Source organism: Passer montanus, unplaced genomic scaffold, assembly GCF_014805655.1.
Source record: "Passer montanus isolate IOZ18808 unplaced genomic scaffold, ASM1480565v1 scaffold30, whole genome shotgun sequence".
In the NCBI taxonomy this organism is placed as follows: domain Eukaryota; kingdom Metazoa; phylum Chordata; class Aves; order Passeriformes; family Passeridae; genus Passer; species Passer montanus.
In genome coordinates this window covers 4,883,409-4,896,872 of record NW_024367708.1, presented here as the reverse complement: position 1 = coordinate 4,896,872, position 13,464 = coordinate 4,883,409, and positions in this window count along the sequence as shown.

Below are 13,464 nucleotides of genomic sequence, written 5' to 3'. Positions count from 1 at the left end.
TTCTGCTTTCCACACAATAAGTTGTTTGTTCTTCCTCAGTGTCCTGTGTGTGTTTAATTTCATTTTTTCTCCCAAGAGTGACATAAGTATAAAATGCATCACTGCCTGTTTAGTCTGACCTCCTCAGTGAACGCCCACACCGTCCTCTGCCCTGACCCATGCTCTGTTCCTGAAAAGTTATTTCTTCCACTTGCACAAACAACTGCTCAATTGTCCTGTAATCCCTCCCCCTTTTCCCCGCTTTGTTATTGAACAGTCCACTTGGAATGAAAAGTTGGCACGTTATGTTAAGTGCATCGCACGGGGCACGTCTGGCTCTCCGTGAGCATGACAAGGAGTGGCCGCTGGTAACCACCTTCAACTTTGCACATTGAGTTACTAGATCAGATAAGCACTGTTCCCTCTCTACGTGCAGAAAAAAGTCACATCGGCATCATCCTTGAACCCAGGGAGATTGCCTGCCTCCCAGATGGAGTTCTGGCAGTGCAGGCTTTCACCCATGGATTCAGAGTGCAAGTCCTCCTGTCCAGCCTCTAACAGGGAAGCTCGTCCATATGAGAGGTCTGTCTGCCACATCTGCTTGCTGCACTGTGGCCTGGTGGCATGAGATTTTGGTTGGGAGCTGAAAGGGCAATGCTAGGGGAGAAAAGCATGTTGGTGGTGGAAAAGTATGTGTCCTTTGCAAAGTGAGGCCAGCACTGTGGTCCAGGCTGCCACTGATGTAACTGGTCTCTTCAGCAGTGCCTGCGGTGCACACTGTGGAAACCTGTCCCTGAACAGCCCTCACATCCCAGCAAACCAGGCAGAGTTAAACGCTTTAAATAGACAAAGAGCCAAAGACATTTGACTGAAGCTGAAGTGACTCTGTAGTTAGGCAAAAAGTGCCAGAATCACAAAATATTTGGGGTTGGCAGTGACCTCTGGAGGGCATGTGCTCCAAGCCCCCCTGCTCAAACAGGGACACCTAGGGCCAGTTGCCAGGATGGTGTCCAGATGGCTTTTGAGAATCTGCAAGGATGAAGGCTCCACAGCCTTGCTAGGCAACCTGTGCCAGGAGTCGGCCACCCTTATGCTGAGAAAATGTTTCCTGATGTTCATAATAGTGCCTGGCCATGTGGAGTCCCTCCCTCTCACTTGGGCCATTGGGCAGGACAGGCTCTCTGGCTGAGGTTTTGTCCCAGTGTAACTGACTAGGGTTTTTATACCCATGGGTGTTTTCTGTGAGAGGCCCCAAATAGCAGCAGTAGCCGTACCCTTCCTGTTGAAGCGTACTCACAAAGGCATTTACTGCCTCACATACTTGTCTTACCAAAAATATATAGCTCATAATAACTGGACCTGCCCCTTACAAAGGAATGAATAACCAGATTTAGCCAGTAAGCTGAAACATGTCAATACATTTTATCCTTTATGTTTTCATTTGTATCTTTGCACAACCTTGCTCACAGGTGCACTGTGCCCTTTCCTGGTTATCTTTCTCATTTGCTGGGGATATTGATCTATAAAACCTCCTTGTAAAATATTTCAAATAAATTCTTTGTTTTTTTCTGGGGTGACTTCTCTACACCTGTATTTTTGGGCCTGTGCAGAATATTAACAGACAGAAACTAACAATAAAGTCCAGAAACTACTGCAAAAGCAAACAGTGAAACCAAGAGGCTTGCAAAGCGCTATAAATCTCTGCTGAGCTCAGGTTGCTGTTTAATCTTTATATACAGGTACGTCTCAAGGTTATCTGCTCCTGAGGGGTTCTCTGGAGGCTTTTGTGATTTGTCATCCGCTCAGCTTCTTATCAGTCACAGGTATTTCCCCTTGTAACATTTATTACGGGCTCCCCTCTGTGTTTCTTTAAAATGCAATGCCCTGAAGAGGCTGTGGCATGCAGTTTTTAAGGAGTTATTAAATCTCCCTCTCCCATGATCAACTGGATCATAAATGTGGCACATGTGGCATAGCAGGTGCAGCAGCTCTGGTGGCTGAGCACCCTCACTGGGACTGGATGCAAACACGGACACTTTCAGCTATGGAAAGGAGTTTTCCCTCTCCATCTTGCAGACTCTGTCTGGAAAAGTACAATTAAATACATTAATTGAGTACGTTACTTATGTAGAAGAGAATCTACTGCAAATAGCATTAATAAAATAACCATTGTGGCAGCTTAGCTAAGACACTGTGTCTAATTTTGAGGTGGAAAAAATCTCAATCTTTTCCACCAGGATGATCGTGGCCATCCTGCTGTGCCATTCCATTTCAGCAGAGGCAAATGAGCCCTGGCTGCTGCAACAACATGTTGCCATTTCTGAGGAGCTGGCAGGCTTGGGAGAGGGACAGTGAAATTCCTTCATCAGCAAGATGACAGGTAGCCTCTCTGCTTATGGCCAAGGTTTGGACAGCAGAGGATTTGCTGTGTCCACAGCCTCATGGAAATGTGCTGCTGAGAGGGCTGGCTGATGTGGGAAGCGGGATGCAACTGTTCCCCAGCTATTGCTTTATCCAGCAGATCAAGCTGCTTTAATTCCTCATTTATCCTTAAATACCTGCTTTGTCTACACTGACATCTGAGTTCTGGCTGCTAGCACGTATAGGCATGCAGGAACATGCATATATCTGCTTGGTACGTATATATGTGTATTTATACACGCACACATGCATGCACTGTATGCACGTATGTAGGTGTGCACTGACTAGCTCTTTCTAAAGGTAGGGGGGCACCAGGAGCACTACTGGGAATATATTCAGGAGCCAGGTGTTCATGTAGGTATGCAACAGCTGAGTAGCAGCCCTTTACTTTGAGGTGCTAGGGCTGAAATGGGTGCCACATCCCTAGAAATGTCACAGGCCACGTTGGATGGGGCTTTGGCCTAGTAGAAAGTGCCCATGGCAAGGCAATTGGAACAAGATGATATTTAAGGTGCTTTCCAACGCAAACCATTTTATGATTCTATAAAAGGTCAGGGGAGGAGATGAATTCTCAGACTCCTTCTATGCCTGTCCCCCTCACCTGAGCTGGGGCTTTAAGGAGTGCTCTAAAGCCCCATGACATGACCTGTTCTCATCTCCCCCTCTGCCAGCAGGTGTTCACCCCAAGCCTGGACTGCAAAGAGCATCCCATAGGAGACAGTGTGGCCTCCCCCATGACAGAGGGGTCCAAGGACAGCCTGGGGTGCTGCGCAGCACGCCATCACCTCAGCACCCAGGCGTGGACAGAGGCAGAGCCCCAGGGCACAGCAGGCACATGAAAGCAGAGGTTTAGCCTCGGTTGTGCTGGGGGGTTTGTCTCACATGCAGGCTGATGGATGGGTCTGCAGGCAAGGGATGTGAGCAGGAAATGGGAGCTGCTCCTTTGGTGCCCGTCTCTCATTCAGCAAACAGAGGTCTGGTACTTCGCTGCTTCCAGCGGGAAGGAGCTCCGTGGAAATTGAAAACCCTGAATTAGCTGAGACTAAATTGATCTCCATCTGTGCAAATTGGTAACATGGCTGTTTCAGTCTGCTGGTGAAGTATGCAATCTGTTTCTGAGGCGTTTTGTGGAAAATTAGAAAAGGCTGGTAGAGGGTTTCTGCAGAGCTTTTTTGGTTCTGATTATTCATTTATTTACAAACGATCATTTAGACCATCTGTGGGTTTTCAGTGTAACTGAGAGAAAACTCTGAGCTTCCCAGGACTTTACAAGTGTGCCAAGAAGGCAAGACTGCAAAGGCTTTTGGAGCTAATAAAACAAAGACAGAAAAGCTGCTTGTTGTGATGAGGTGGGGGGAGGAGAACACTGAGCTGGGGCCTTTTTCCTTCCTCAGCCTTGCTTTGTTTCCCATTTTGTTTGACATTTGTAATCAAAGCCTCAGCACCTTTGCTTTAGTTATAATAACTTTACTGTAGTTATTACATGAGCCTCCGCAGATGTACACACAGCCCAAGTTTTTAGCCTCCAGCACTGACCACTCCCCAGACGAGATGCTTGTTCCTGTACCACAGTACGTGTGATTCTGCAAGTTTCATTTATCACAAGGCAGCAGTACAGACACAAGAAAAGTACAGCAGGAGCCAGGGGCTCAAGATGAGGTTTGGCACACAGTACATCAACATCAGAAGACTTGTTCCTTCAGCTTTCATCACTAACAACATCTGGGAAGATGAATGTAACTCAGTCACGGTTGCTGCAAACTAAAATAAATGAATAACCTGCCAAGTGTGGGACAGAAGTGCTACATTCATGTGTTTCTGTGGGAAAACTAATGTGGCCCTTTGGGATTGTCAGCTTTAGTTTGATTCACATGGATGGCCACATACCCATAAACTTTAAGGAGATTTCAGGGCTTAAAATACTTTCCTTGACTATCCTAGCAGGAAGGGTTTTGGTAGGAAGTAAGGATGGCATTGATAGCAATTTCGTGCTTGAACTCAACTCAGAGAAATAGTGAGCAAATGTTAGTTCACTGGCTGTAACTTGCAGGAGTGGTGGTGATATCCAGTACATCGATAGCCACTTATCAAAGACACGATGGACTCCTTGCTATAGGAGTCAGGAATGGCCTGGTAAATATATGAGGGAATATATCTCCTGGATAGCTGGAGAAGAGAAGACTCCAGGGAGATTCTATAGCAGTCTTCCAGTACCTTTAGGACTTACAAGAAAACTGGGGAGGGACTTTTTACAAAGTTATATGACAAAGGTTAATGGCTTTCAACTGAAACAGAGTAGATTTAGTTTAGATATTAGGAAAAAGTTCTTTACTGTGAGGGTGGTGACGTACTGGAACAGGTTTCCCAGAGAAGCTGTGATTGCCCCATCCCTGTAAGTGTTCCAAGGAGAGGTTGGATGGGGCTTTGAGCAACCTGATTTAGTGAAAGGTGTCCCTGCCCATGGCAGGGGGCTTGGAATTAGATGATCTTTAAGGTCCCTTCCAATCCACACTACTCTATGCATCTGTGAATCCAAGCACTTTTTTCTCTACAGCAGATGGAGTCTGAGATGGTGTGGAAGGAGCACAGGATACAGAACCCAGGCTGTCACAGCATCCTTCTGCAAACATTACTGCTTTTCTCCCAGCCACAGAAAGCACACCGGGTAACACCAGTCACTGGTTCCCACCTGGGTGGCCAGTCTTACACCACACTTCTCACCCCAGGCAGATTGATTTTCTGCCCTTGCTGCGGGCCAGGTACAGAGATTCAGCTGGGTCTATTTGAGGGTGTGATCTTTAATTCCTGCCTAGCAGGGGGGGTGGGGATGGGGTAGAAGGAAAGTAACTACAGTATGAAGAGGTGGGCAGGCACCTGTAGTATGAATCAAGGACTAAGGCTGAAGTGAGATGTCAAGTCAGGAAAAAGAATGAAAGGACAAGGGAAAGTATCAGTAACCCTGAGATGAGGATGAAGTATGGGTTATACAGTGGTCCTAGGGGCTCATGGTTTGGGAGCAAGAGCATGGCAGCAGCACTAAGATACAAAACACTGAATTAGGCAGTGCCAAACATAACCATTTATACTTTCGTTACACCTTTGTCTGTACATCCCACATAAAGGTGTTTAAAAGGTTGTCTTTGCAAGCTTTGTAAGAATTACTGGTGCTGGGTGTATTTCTCCTCTTTTGCAATATGGTTCCTTACCCCAAAGATCCAAACTAAACAAATAAAGAAACACACACTTAAAAAACTTGTACAAAAGCACTCAAAATCTTAATTGTATCACATTTACTTCCATTTTCATTGGAGAAAGAATTAGCATTTTGTATCTCCTGTGAAAAATCTAGGCCCTCCCATTCTTTTTGCAGTATAAAACCAGTATCTCTAATCCCAATGGGTAAGACCATGAGCCATTAGCTTAAAAGTTCAAATCAGCTTTAAGTGAAGCAAATACAGCAAGACTGGCATTTACTTCTTTAGGAAAGGTGTTTCAAATTAACTGAAGGATTGGATGTTTGGCTGATTCTTGAAAAACATATATAAAACTACTTTAGGTCCACAAAAAGTGTTTTTGTATTTGAAATAATGTTCTAGTCCAGTGTGAGCTCAAACCAAAAATTTTAGACATTTCTAGTGAACTTTCAGGAAACTTCTTTGCATCTGCCTGGAAATACTGAGCTTTTTTTTTTTTATTTTACTGCTTAGAGAAAATATTGAAAGTTCACAAGTGTGCATTCACTAAAAAACTGCCAGGGATTCATAGGGACCAAGTAATTGATACCCATTAGATATTTGAAAACCTGCATGGACTTACTAAGCAGGCATTTAAATGTCTTGGCTGGATCAGTGGAGCTCAGTGAACCAACACATTCTCAAAAGAAACTCTTGTGGTGAACAACTGTTGACCAGCATTCATCTTAAAGCGAGCACGTAGACTGTGCAGGCCAAGACTGCCAAACAAACAGGAACCAAAGGCTGATTTCCATGCCTCTCCTGGGCATACTGTCTGCATAAGGAGCAAAGGTGCCACAGATGGAACCTACAAAACTGAGACATGTGTGTATCATTTTTTCATTCTGTGTTTCCATGTAGAGGTACATTATCATATTTTAAACACGCAGCAGCAATAAATAAGAAAAGAAAAGAAAAGAAAAGAAAAGGTGGTGGCCCCAGTGCTTGACTGTAGCACGAGCTTGAACTCTGGTGGGTTTATTGTGGATGCTTAACTGCAACACCAGTGACATATCAGCAGTTTATGGACTGGAAAACAAAGCCATTAAGTTCTTTTGGCACTGTGTTTCTGACAAAAAAGAAGGTCTGAAGAAAGGGAGTTACAAAAATGTGTTTTACACTGGAGGCCCATTAGCTCTATTGATCACAGAAACTGCTCTGCAGCCTCCACCTGCAGTATTGTGTGTGAGGGATTTATTTTATGCTCAGTTCATCACAACAAACAGACCTCCCGAGTAGCAATGTGTGTTCTTATATAAAAGATAATTTGGGGGCTCTGAAGACTTGAAACTCAGATTTGATCATAATTATTGTAAGGTCACCTAGGAATTCTGGAGAAGTTTGTTTATCCTGATTCCAGCCTGCTAGGTCCAAGAAAATACACTTAATTCAATCCAGGTGACTTTCCATTAAATATAATCTTGTCTTAATTGGTGCCACCTTGACCTCTACTTGTGAAGTCTGTTTTGTGGTCTACAAGTCTAGCTTTAAGTGCTCAAACACACATTTCTCCATCTGATTCCCTGTGATTTCATTATGACAACACCACACTTCATACCAGGCTCTCGGTGTGTGTGAAATGCAGGGAAGGTTTAGCAACAAGAACATGTCCAAGCAGGACAGATGTCTTCCTCAAGCTGCAGGCCATGGTGTTGTCTGTTATTTTAGCCCAACTCAGTTATCACAAACTTTAGGATGTCCAAGGTTAAGGCATTAGTTAGTGGTTCAAAGGCCCTGCTCCCTGGGGCAGCTCATCCTACTCACTCTCCCCAACAGAGAGGCCACAACATCCAATTTATGGCAATCATAAATTGGTGGGTAGGATTGGTGGGCCCCTGGAGTTCCAGTTCACGTCTACACCAGTGTGCTTTCCTCCTTGAAATAACCCTCTTAGCCTGGCAGCCCTATATCAGGCTTGAATTCACCCTAGTGGGGTGTTCCCAGAAGACCTCAGCATCTCTTAATGATTTGACACTTTAGCACTGCTCCAGTGAGAGGAGGAACAGGAAGGTTGAGATGCCTCCTACAAAGTGGTGGGCTGAGGAGCATTAAGAACTGCAGCTGAAAGCAAATGCCTTCCCCTTGGCATGAGGATTTTAATCTCATCTGGCATTTCAAGCTGATGAAAATATTGCTCTGAATTTCCATTTCTGACAGTGGCAGAGAAACAGAAGCTCCTTTATTTCACCAGAAGCCACAGTTTCCATTCTGGGAAGAAATACAGGAGTTAAGTAGCCCATATCACAGGCATTAGCCAAGTGGGAGCTTGTCATATTTGATCAATTGCTGGTGGTAGAAGATTTTCTGTGAAATGTGGTAAAAAAAAAATGCACTCAACCACTGACATGAATTAATACACTAACAATATTAAACTTTGGCTCCAATAGTGGCTGCTGCTTCAGAGGGCTTGAAAAACTGAAATTCTGAATTATGTACCAAACCCAGGCCACTGACTCATCTGGCAACATTTACAAATGTCATGTCAATGCTTTGCCAGAAAAGAACAAAGGCAAAATGCTGACAGGACCCAGCAATCTTGGAAAAGGTAGAATTTGGGTGGAAATTCATGTGGAGTGCTTCAAGCAGGTCTGATCTGGATTGACCTGTAGGTTAATGTTTCAGATACCATACAGAAGCAGGAAGTTTGAAAACTTTCAGGTAAATTAGATTAAAATCAATACTATTAAAACTGCACCACGTGCTATAGGGAAGCCAAGCACTGCTTGATGCGATGCACAAACATATTCATTACCAAGATGATATAAAGTGCATTTTATACACAGAAGATAAATATTTTGGCTTCTGTTCAAAGCTGCAACTTCTGAAGTCATGTGGCATCATGAGATGCAGCTTCCATTTGAACTTGGGGCAGGAAAAGATGATTCATGGGGTTGCAGAAAAAAATCTAAAAATTGGAGTTGTTCAAGAACAGAGAAGGCAAAGAAAAGGAACAGATTTCAAGGCCATTATTGTTTTTAAGTAAAGTTCAAAGTTTGAACCCTAACATGAACATTTTTACAATGGTGTTGATAATGCTACTTGGCACCTTAGACTAACGGGAATAATGAATATCCTAGCGTGCTTTATTACAAATTGCTGCCCAAGAGTAACATACAGTTCCTGAAGCAAAATCCAGAATCTTCAGCTTCCCAGTGGTTTTGTGGGATTCAGGATGTGTTACCTTAAGGTACCTGGTGGGATCTTAGAGGAAAGGGAGGCCTGAGTGGCAGAGGTGGGTGAGAAGAAATGTGAGACCTGTTAAATCTACACACTAAGAAATTTCAAGGTCCTGGAGCAAGGGTCTCTTGAGCAACAGTGGTGGTGATTTTTAGGGCACGTTTAAGGGAACCAGTTCAAAGGATGAAGAGTATTTTATACATGTGTGCTGTGAATTAAATTTCCTTTTGGAGAGCTTAGGCAGAATGAAGCAGTGATGGGTAGAGAGAAGGGATGGATCAGTTGACAAGGCCAAGCCTCCTCTGTGGCCTGCAGATTGTGCCAGTCTGCTATTCTGGTGTGTGACACCAATAGAGACCCAAAAACTCATCTGTGCCAATGGACCTCACTACAAGCCAGGTATCATGGCTGTCTCTGTTCTCTTAGGAGAAATAGGTCACCATTTCACCTGAGAGTGCTCCCAAAGTCTGCTCTGAAAGCCCATGTGGATATGTTGACCTCACTGGATTGTAGCTATGAAATGTGGTACCAGTGCTCAATCAGAATCTGGAGCCAGAGGATCAAGGCATGAGTCCCCACCCAGGAAAGGATAGGAAGAGCTTTCGTACAGGGAACCAGTTAAGGTTTTGTGCTGGGTCCAATCCAGCTACATGCTGATTCTGTGGTAAACCCCAAGCTATTCCAGAGCTGCTTTATCTAAGCTGAAATAATTAACAAACTACTGCCAGAACCCTCAAATACATATTTTGTTTTCTTTTTTCTTTTTTTATGTTCAGCTGACCATGGTTTCCAAAGCACACCGTGCACATAGAGGAGCTGCATTCGTTATACAAGTGAATTGTTCCCCATTTAACAGATGTATTTCCAAAGGAAAGTTGAATTCACCTGGCTGGTGTTTTCTTTCACAGTAGCTTTGGCTTCCTTGGTACTATGCCAAGAAAGACATCTTTGTTTGTGCCCTTCACTCTAAGTGGTGTCAGCAAATTACTGGCAACAGCACATATTAGTGTCTTCATCAGAGTGAGAATTTATGATGTCACCGCTAAATCCATCTGGGACATTACATCCTTATAATTCATAGCTGACTCTTGGACACATGAAAGGAATGGCAGTGTGCCAGCTAACAAAGAATAATTGCCCTACTTACTTTAGCCATGATAATTTGCTTAAATAATAAAAATATGATGGTGCAATAAGAAGAAATTAATGCGCTGATAAACACAAAGGAGAAAAACAAGTAAGTATTGAGCCATATATTAAATACCCATCTTTCTGGCAGCATCATTCTCCATTTCTGATATTTTAAGCTGATGGAAGCTTTGATCAACATTTACATTCATTCTGTCAAGAGGAAAAATGGCAGCATTATTTAAATTTCATTTTATGGCCCAAAGGATGGTAACAATTCATGGCTGGAAAAAAATGGTACATGCAACAAGTTGCAGTAATTGTATATTTTTAATGCAAAATTAATTGACTATGCCTGAGAAAGGACATTAAGGGACAATTCCAGGAGCCTAATTAATTTGGAAAGGAAACTGAGATCACTGATGAGAAAAACTGCTAAAAACAGGCCTTTCAGTACAGATTTCTAGATTTTTCACTGCTCAAGTCACTGCTCAAGTTTCTTAAACTTTTTCTCGATGAGAAAAATACACTTGGTTCACAATGAAAATTGATTTCTGTAGGACACAAAGCAGTCATCTTGGGATCTACACATCCACGTTTTTTAATTTGGAAAGTATACATTACTGAATCAAAATACCTTTTTTTTTTAGCAACAACAACAGCAAAAAACCCTTACCCCTTCTTTCTTTATGCTTTACCCCTCATTAAATAATGTTTTCATTAAAATTCAGCTTTGATGGAACACTTTCAGCCAATACAAATTTGCATGTTTTTGGAAAAACAGAATTTGGTAAAGCAAGATGAAGAGGACCTGAAGACATTTGCCCTGTCAACCCATACCTAACATATTAAAGACTGGAAAGGACTTTGTAGTCAAAAAGATTTGCTTTTCAAAACATCACACTTAAACTCAGAGGGACGGGGGAGAGAGGGAAAAAAGAAGGGGAAGCTTGGTGCAAGAAATCATCTATACAAGCTACAAAGGCTGCCAGACAAAATATTGGTCTTCTGCTAAATTATGCAGCATGATATGAAAACACTTGCATTTCTGAAAGGCAACAAAAGAGAAAAATACTGATGTGGAAACCAAATCTTCAAAGCCAAAGCTAGGGATGTTATTCTATGCTCCATGGTAATCCTCAGCTTACACCAGCTCTCTGTTTGGTCCCCAGTGCCAAGGGACAGTAAGCTTCACTGATTTCACCACCACTATCCTGCAGCCTGTGAATCAGAGGCGTTGTATCGCCGCCAGGAAAAAGGAACCTGTTGAAAGAGATGTGCTCTGTAACCATGGCAGTCATCAGGAGGGTTATGGATTTTAACCACATTAGTGAGTAAAGTAAAGCAAAGCAAACTGTCAGCACAAACCTGTGAAGGGGAAAAATCCAGAGGGAGGCAAACTACTGCAGTGATGATATTTCCGTGATTATATGAGTCTGGAGAACAGTGCACACCTTGTTACACGACTTATGAAAGAAGTTACAATTTGTGCTCCTTACATTTGGGAAGATGTGTACTAGCCTAGTTAAGAAAAGTTATCTATACTTAACTGCAGTAAGACAAACATGCAGCCAGACCAGACACTTCTAGTTCCTTATCCAAAACTCACGAAGCACAGCTTTTCCTGCTACTTTTATTAGCCAGCCAGAAATATTAAAATGATTGTTCTACAGTATGCCATGGGTTACCTGGAATCCCTGAGTCACTTTGTATTCTACATACCTTTAGTTCTTTTAGTGTTGTCTGAATGTTATCATGTTGAGGTGGGATTTATTGCTATAAATATTTTCCTTATGACTCTTTCCTAGTGCTTGTTTGACAGTGATAAAAACTTAACTGACATATGTTCATTGTGTGGTAATGCACTTAATCCATGCCTTGTCTCTAGAGTCTTATAATCTGTAGGCTGCATTGCATAAGGGAATGGCTTTTACAGTACTTCAGTCTTTATAGAGCAGCCATTTGTGGATTAAGGGTGTCTTTCCTTAGTGATACATGTTGGCACACCTACTTCTAATTTCCATTGTATAAGCCAAGAGAGAATTCTGCTTGGTAAGAACATGTAGGTACACTGATGCAGGTGCACTACATCTCAAGGGTTACCTGAGGCCATCTGAAAGCCAAATCTGCTCTCAAGTGTCTGGAAGGCCACAAGGTGGATGCAGGGGAAGACTTTCCTTTGGAACATTTTAGTGCTTTATGTGCTCAGGCACTGCCAGCACGTTTATTACCCATCATTATGCCATGACAGAGTCAGGGTGCACATGAGGAGGTCAGGCCAAGCAGACCTGGACAGACTTTTTTCAGGTTGCCTAAGAGGAGCTCAGGTGGAGAGGAGGTGGGATTGTGTATTCACAGCTACAGATGCAGCTGTGGCATGTCTTGTCCAAAGAACACTGAGCACAGGTACATATGGCTAACTTGGGGAGGAAGTAAGATCTATAGCACGTTTATTTAAATAAAATGACCAGTGGAATTGGGACTGAATAACATCATTCTCCACAAACATGAACCTACAGACACAGAGCACATTTGCTCAAGTCGCTGAAGAAAATACTTTACCAAGGAATCATTTCCATTGCAGGTGAGTGCTTTGGAATGCTGAGGTATGAAATATTAGTCACTTGACCCGCTGTGTCAAAATGTATGTGTTTATGAATAACCCGCTTTAAAAAATGTGGCTTGTGTCAATCCGTCTGTCCTTAATATGACATCGGATTCAAAACATGATCCTGGTTCTTGGATTTGATTCAGATGTGACCAGAACCACAAGTGAATGATTTCTCTATTTGGAAGTACAATTTCCAAAGGTCCGTGCATCAACACTGCTACATCCTACTGAGCTCCCGCTATTTGCCTGCACATTTTGAACCCTGAAACAAACACAACCTACATCCTCATCTGTGTCTTGAAGGTAACACATTCATATCTAAGTACTCTCTTTCATGAGCCTTGCAAAAAGCCAAATTTATGTATGGCATATAGTGCATTTATGGTCTTTCACGGGTCAGCTTAAGGAACAAAAAAGGCAGCAACTTCCTCATCACCCACTGTGAGTAACGAGGGTGGCACCGGTTTAGGAGGTGGAGGTGCTCTTGAGAGCCTTTCAGCAGCCTATTCAGGAATCATCAGAAGGCAAGATCAAACCTGTTGATTTACAGGCCAAACAGTTCATAGCTGTGACACATGTTGCAAGTGAGAGATTATTGCAGCAGAACAGCTGTGGCCTCGCTGACTAGATCCCAGTGCTATCACCCTTGTCCTGCATGGGCTAGATAGGCTGCACACGCTGTATGGGGCAATGAGTCAGGGAACCTGCAAGGCTTCTGAATAAAACAGGGTGATGAGGGAATAGCACACTTCACCTGCAGATGAAGTTTAGTGTGGTGATCACTGTGTGAGCTGGAGACCAGCTGATGAGGACTGTCTTTTCTGTGTCCCCAGTGCTCTTTCAGCAAAATGCAGTGACAAGGGCAGAAGGAAAGCTGGGTGTGGTGTCTCAGAGGACAGATAATTGCTACCTTAA